Source organism: Lemur catta, chromosome 3 (assembly GCF_020740605.2).
Source record: "Lemur catta isolate mLemCat1 chromosome 3, mLemCat1.pri, whole genome shotgun sequence".
NCBI classification, from domain to species: domain Eukaryota; kingdom Metazoa; phylum Chordata; class Mammalia; order Primates; family Lemuridae; genus Lemur; species Lemur catta.
The window spans coordinates 123,401,419-123,407,858 of NC_059130.1; the positions used below are offsets into that span (position 1 = coordinate 123,401,419).

The window sequence follows — 6,440 nt, forward strand, 5'->3', positions numbered from 1 at the left end:
TGTTGCCCCGTAGTGGGGTCACCCACCTCTCAGCTTCCTTGTCCACAGACGTCCAGGGAGCTCTTCTCCCTCGGACCAGGCAGCGGGTGGGACACAAACCTGATGGCTTCATCACTGACGCCGAGGGCTCGAGGGAAAAAATTTTCGTTAAATCTTCCCTTTCTTCACTTCCCTCTTTGCTCAAATCATAGTCACTTTCCTCCCCAATGAATGGCCTCCTCATAAATTTCGTAATCCTTAAATTACATTTCTGTCATCTGCCCATTCGTTTTATAACCTGCCGATAAAGAAAAGGTCAAAGTCAGTAATCCCCGATTGCAGAAGCATTTAATCATCGTTGATAAATAGAAACCATTTCTCTGAAAAGGAAAAATGATAAGATTAAAATTAAAAAAAAATTGTTGTCAGAATATTTTTAAGAGAACTGTAACCTTTCAATCTGACCTGCTCTTTGGTGAACAAATCAAACGACACAATTATGTCTTCTCTGAACTTTAGTGGCTTTGGGTCTTAATGCGTCAGGTTGGGCTTAGCATAAGGAATAGCTTTATCATGCTCAGTGTCCCCAGAGCAGAGCGCATGTCCTAGGAGGGCAGCAGGCCCCTGCTGCAGAGAGATTCCCACGTAACAGAGACCAAGTTCCCGGGCATCATTGGGAAGCGTCCAAAGCGGGCGAGACAGGGAGAGCCCGAGGGCACTAAGTACCCCCGGGGCTATTGCAGTCCCAGCATCCAGTGAATTCATTTGTGAATTGGTCCACTCATTAATTCTTTCACCCAGGCGACAACTACTTTTTCAGAACCTTTGAATATTGCACGTGGGGCCAAGTGATAAAAGTGCAACAGTGAGCAGAACAATGAGGTCTCAGCCCTCGGGAAGCTTCTGGAATTGGGGCAGAGTGCTGTGGGTGTGGACCAGAAGTCCCCACCATGTCTTGGTGGAGCTCACAGGGACGCTCACTGATGTTTTTGGCCCTTTAGGTCTAGCTCTGTCTCAGCTCCGGCATCTGCAGATAGAGGCCACCCTAGAAACGGCCCCCAGGACCAGATCTGCTCAGCCCCATTGTGTGTGTGGGGGCGCCACTTGAGTGCCAGCCACGCAGTGGCAGGTGGGCAGGTAAGTGCTGTGGGCACACTCGTGAACAACTCAGGTGTTGTGGGAGGGTCCTTGTGCTGGTGGAACCATGTGTGTCTGTACTAAGGCAGTTACAGCAGTCTATACAGGTGATACAGTTGTGTAGAAACACACACATGCACAACACATGTGCACACACATGCACACACAGAGACACACATGCACATGCATAGAGACCCATACACATACATGCACAGGCATACACCTGTGCATGCATGCGGATGCAGATACACATGTAGACACACAGAGATATGCATACAGACACATGCACACACAAGCATACTCACATGGACATACACACGTGCACATACAGACACACATGCACACAGACATGTACACACAAGCACACACAGATACATGTGTGTACATACAGAGAAACACAAAGACATGTGCATCACACATACACACATGCACACACATACACATATGTGCACACACAGGAACACACAAATACACATAATATAGACAGACATGTGCACACACAGATATACACATATACATGTGCACACAGGTACACACATGCACACACAGAGAGAAGCAAACGTACACCATGCACACACAGATACATGTGCACATAGACACATATGCAAACACACGGGAATGTATGGAGAAAACGGTGACATCATCACTGGCTCAGTAGATCACACCTGTGTTAGTTCCTGCCTTGGGTTTGTGCTATCGCTGTGTCATACGTTACCATTTGGGGAAGCCAGGGGAAGGGGACATGGGACCTCTCTGTGCTATTTTTGCCACTTCCCATGGAGCCTAAAATTATGTCAAATGAAAATATAATTTAATAGCTTAACATTTAATACTTTTTTGGACACACTAAATTTGTATTCATTGCATTTAATTGATATTAAAATAAATTAAATGTAATATAATAAACATAAAAATAGTGATAAACAAATCTTTACAGGTGGTTTACATACTTAAATCACTCACTAGGAATGTTTTTCAGTGATTTCCATCCCTATTTATAAAATAGTGATACGGTTTGGGTATTTGTCTCCTCCAAATCGCGTGTTGACATCTGATCCCCTGTGTTGGAGGTGGGAGGTGTTTGGGTCACGGGGGTGGGGCCCTCCTGAATGGCCTGGCACCCTCCCCATGGTAACGGGTGAGTTCACTGAGAGCTGTCTGTTTAAAGGAGCCTGACATCCCCCTCTTGCCCCTGCTCTCGCCATGGGACACGCCTGCTCCCCCTTCACCTTCAGCCTTGACCGGAAGCTTCCTGAAGCCCTCACCGGAAGCAGATGCTGGCACGATGCTTCCTGTCCAGCCTGCAGGACTGTGAGCCCAATAAACCTCTTTTCTTTGTAGATTGCCCAGTCTCAGGCATTTCTTTCATGGCAACCCAAAATGGACTAACACACCAAGCAAGCGCAGAATCAACAAAATGATGCAACTGTCAGTAGGTGCTAAGAAGCAAACCCCGAGGTGCCAGGGCAAACGATGCCCAGCGGGTGAGAAGGCGCCTCGCTCGGGCAGCCAACACCTCTCTCTTCCTATCGCTGTCTCTATAGACCTGTATCTTCACCCAGGTGAGCCCTTTCAGGTCTAAATTCAAATTCGAGGGAGCTTCATTTGCCTTTGGGGGTTACGGGGTAGAAGCACATCAGAGCTCAGGACCACACGGCAGATGCCACAGGCAGCACGAGTGTCCTGAGGTCTGTGCCTCCCTCTGGCAGCCACCGCTGCGGCCCCGGAGCAGGAGGGGGGTGGTGTCGTCCTCACGGCCAGGAATCTTCCCTCCCCCGCTTGCAATGCCAGTCATCAGGGGAGCTTGAAGAGCAAGCACTTTGGAGAGCCGTTTAAAAAAGTGATGAAACCACCTATAAACCAGCACATTATACAGTGAGGTATTTTATGTCTTGTTTTCTTTACAGCCGTTCTGAAAGGGGACATAAAAGTCACTGGAAAGTCCTTGTTCTCGTTGCCTCCAGGCCCCATTGCAGACTCCATGGCACGACTCTTTCGTGTCCAGCACCGGGAGGGACCTGCAGGGGCTGCCACTCAGCATTCTGTCATCAAGATAAGTCAAGCAGGTGACCCTCCAACCACCAGGGTTAGGGCTCTGACCCCTGCATAGTTGAAAATTCACGTGTAACCTTTGACTCCCCTGAAACTTAACTACTAACCACCCACTGTTGACCGGAAGCCTCACTAATCACATACATAGTCGATTGACACATATTCTGTATGTTGTATGTGTTCCATACTGTATTCTTACAATAAAGTAAGAGAAGCTGGAGAAAAAATGTTAAGAAAATCACAAAGATGATAAAATACATTTACTATTCATGGCGTGGAAGTGGATCATCATAGAGATCTTCATCCTCGTCATCTTCACGTTGAGTAGGTGGCAGGAGGAGGAGGAGGAGGGGTTGGTCGTGCTGTCTCCGGGGTGGGAGGGGCGGGAGAGAACCCTCGTGTAAGTGGACCCGCGCGGTTGAAACCCGTGTTGTGCGAGGGACGCCTGCCTCCTCCCTGCGTCCTGAGGAGCGAGGCTTCCCGGCCCCCGAGACAGAGCTGTGAGGCCGTGAGGAAGGGAAGGACATAGCCAGCAGGAGCCACTTCTCAACCCTCAGGCTCAGTCGTCATCTGCAACCTCCACATGTTCCTTGTTGGGGCCACATCTTTTGTCCGCCCCGCCCAAGGGTGCAGATAGCGATTGACAGCGGCCGTCGGCGTCTCTGCAGCCGCCTCAGGCGAGGGCATTCAGAACGGTGGAGAACCGCTCTTCCTGGTGATGAGGTTCAGTGCTGGGGGCTTCAAGGTCTGGGATAGGATGTCGGGCCCTCCACCAGCTGGCCTTGGGCTCTGGGGAACAGCTGTGCTGCTGTGCCTTGTGGGAGGGGGAGTAGAACATTTGCCCCGCTAGAGTTCATTTGGAAGAAAAAGGAACCCTTGCATGATGTTTGAATTACACAGGAGAAAGGGTACTCACCTGCTTTGCTTAGGTCCATTTATAAATCTGGGTCTTAGTCAGTTATATTCGAACACAGAGGCTGAAGGTTTAGCTATAGACAGCACGTGACGATCTGATGAATCATGGAGAACGGGAGAGTTCCCAGAAAAATGTAGATAAGAAAATGTTCCAATTTCAAACTGGAAAAAAAGGCAGATTCTAGAAACTACAGGCGAGAAAGCATTTGCATTGGAATGTCCAGAAGCTGGGAGCTCATGGCCTCGCTGGTCAGTGACTCTTCCAGTGTTTAGTAACACATCTAGAAGTGCCATTTATAGATCCAAACAGGCACTGAAGAGGAGTGAGTGATGTTTACCTTGGAGCAGAATGGTTGCATGGTAAGCCTGACTGCTGGCTGCCTTTGAACGTTGGATGGACGTTTCTATAGATGGGAAACAAATCATTTCTGTGAGACCTCAGAGGACATAATTGGAGTTTCAGAGAAGTAGACTTTCGTCTGTTACAAGCAAGGGGCTTCTCAATGCCTGAGCTGTTTGAAGTTGGAAAAGGCCACCCAGCCAGGCCCGTCCCCGTGGAGGCTGGGCCAACCTAGGTAGGACTTGTGCAGGTGGATCCATGATGGGGCGGAGGGGACTGGACTAAACGGTGCCCAAGTTGTGTTGAAAGAGCCGAGATCTTAGGAGAGTTGGCACTGGAATAGTTTTTCAGCTAGTTTATTTTATTTTATTTTATTTTTTTTAAGGGGAGCCTGTCAGCATTTTCCCAGCGGGAATCTTGTGTGTACCTCTCTGCCTGTTGGTGACTGCTGGTCTCTCATTTCACCAGGGCTGTAAAGGATGACATTTGTGGGGTGATAAAACTCAGCAGGCAGCCAGTGGCTCCAACAAGGCTCCGACCTCCGCAGAGCTAAAGCCCCATCTGGACGTGGCCACCTCTGTCTTTGTGGCGGGGGCGGGGGTGGGGCTCATCTCTGAGGGCTGCTTGGGCTCCATTTTCAGCATCAAATTTACTACTTTGAAAAGATTGAGGCAGTTCAGGAGCCAGTCCTGGAATCTTGTCCTGTATCGTGTGCTTGGGGCATTTTGTCCCACGAATACGTGTCACTTTGCACTGGGAGGACTGGGTGGGAGATAGAGGTGTGGCCTCACTCCACTCCATCATCACAGAGGTGGCGGGTCAGTAGGGCTTCCTATGAAAGATGCCACATCCCATTACAGCCTTGGGTTTGACCATCCAGAGAGCAGACGTGATCCGAGCTATTAAGTGATGGAATGGAAAAGTCAAATTGCTCCTCAGGAAAAGTCACTCAGGAAAAGCCAAATTACTCCTAACAGAGTAGAATGATGGGAAAACAAGGGGCCACTTGCCTCCGGAAAGAGAAGCCTGTTCTCTTTTCCCCACGCTGTGTCAGTGGGATTCCTGGCTCTCCAGCACTGTGCACCTACTTTGTCACCGCTGCCACCTTCCAGCTCATTCCATTCTCTGCAGGCAGCCACATTCCCTCTCAGCTGCCTCTGCCACCTCTTTTGTTCTCATTCCCTTTTCTTTTGCTTTTTATCTGGGCAGCATTAAAACTGTTGCGCACAGCCTTTGATGAAAGCAGAGGAGGAGAGAGAGGTTCCAATTAAATAAAAACAAATGATGTAGGTACTTAGAGACTGTCTGGTCCAACCTCCCACCTCTGACTCCTGCATCAACAAATCCACTGGTTTGTAAAAAACTTTCTTAACATGGAATAATATTGAAAATATTTTCAGACTTCATTTGTATCCTGAAGAGAATACCATCTTGAAGGGTGCTGTTGCTTTGCCAGCAAATACAATTAAAATGACATGATTTCTTTCTCAAGCTGGAATTGGAGAGCTGTGGACATTTACAAAACAGCAATATCCCATCTTTAAAATAAAAATTTTCATGGAAATATATAAAACAGGCAGATATGAGTTGTTATGATGGAGTTAGGGGCAAGGATCCATGTACCCACCCCTGGGCATCCAAGACATGCCCTAAAGCAAACTTTCAGCCTTGTGCCATATGAATAAAGGGGAAATCCTGGGTAGACTCTGCTCCAGGCTGGAGCATTCGGGTGGTTCAGGACTCCCCATAAGAGTTTACAGCCCAATTCACTCGTTTAACACACATTTATTGAATGTCCACCATATGTCAGGTTTTGTAAGATATTTGGGACATGGCAATGGATGAGAAAAACAAGGTCCCTTCTTATATAGGGCTTAGATTCTAGCAAGTGACACAGGCGCATTGTACTACATGCCATGCAGGAAGTGAACAGTGTAATGAGGTAGAACCAGGGGGTAGGGGCTGCTTTATAAAGTGCCATCCTCATTGACTCACACGTTTGAATTGGGAGGTGCCC

The 6,440-nt window shown here is 48.3% G+C and overlaps 1 long non-coding RNA gene across 1 annotated transcript; it reads left to right on the forward strand.

The window, feature by feature from the left end:
• The first annotated feature begins 355 nt into the window (after positions 1-355).
• LOC123634561 lies at positions 356-3,382 on the forward strand. Its single transcript, XR_006733956.1, has 3 exons — positions 356-903; positions 981-1,116; positions 2,458-3,382. It is a non-coding gene; the product is annotated as an uncharacterized LOC123634561 (long non-coding RNA).
• Positions 3,383-6,440: the final 3,058 nt, after the last annotated feature.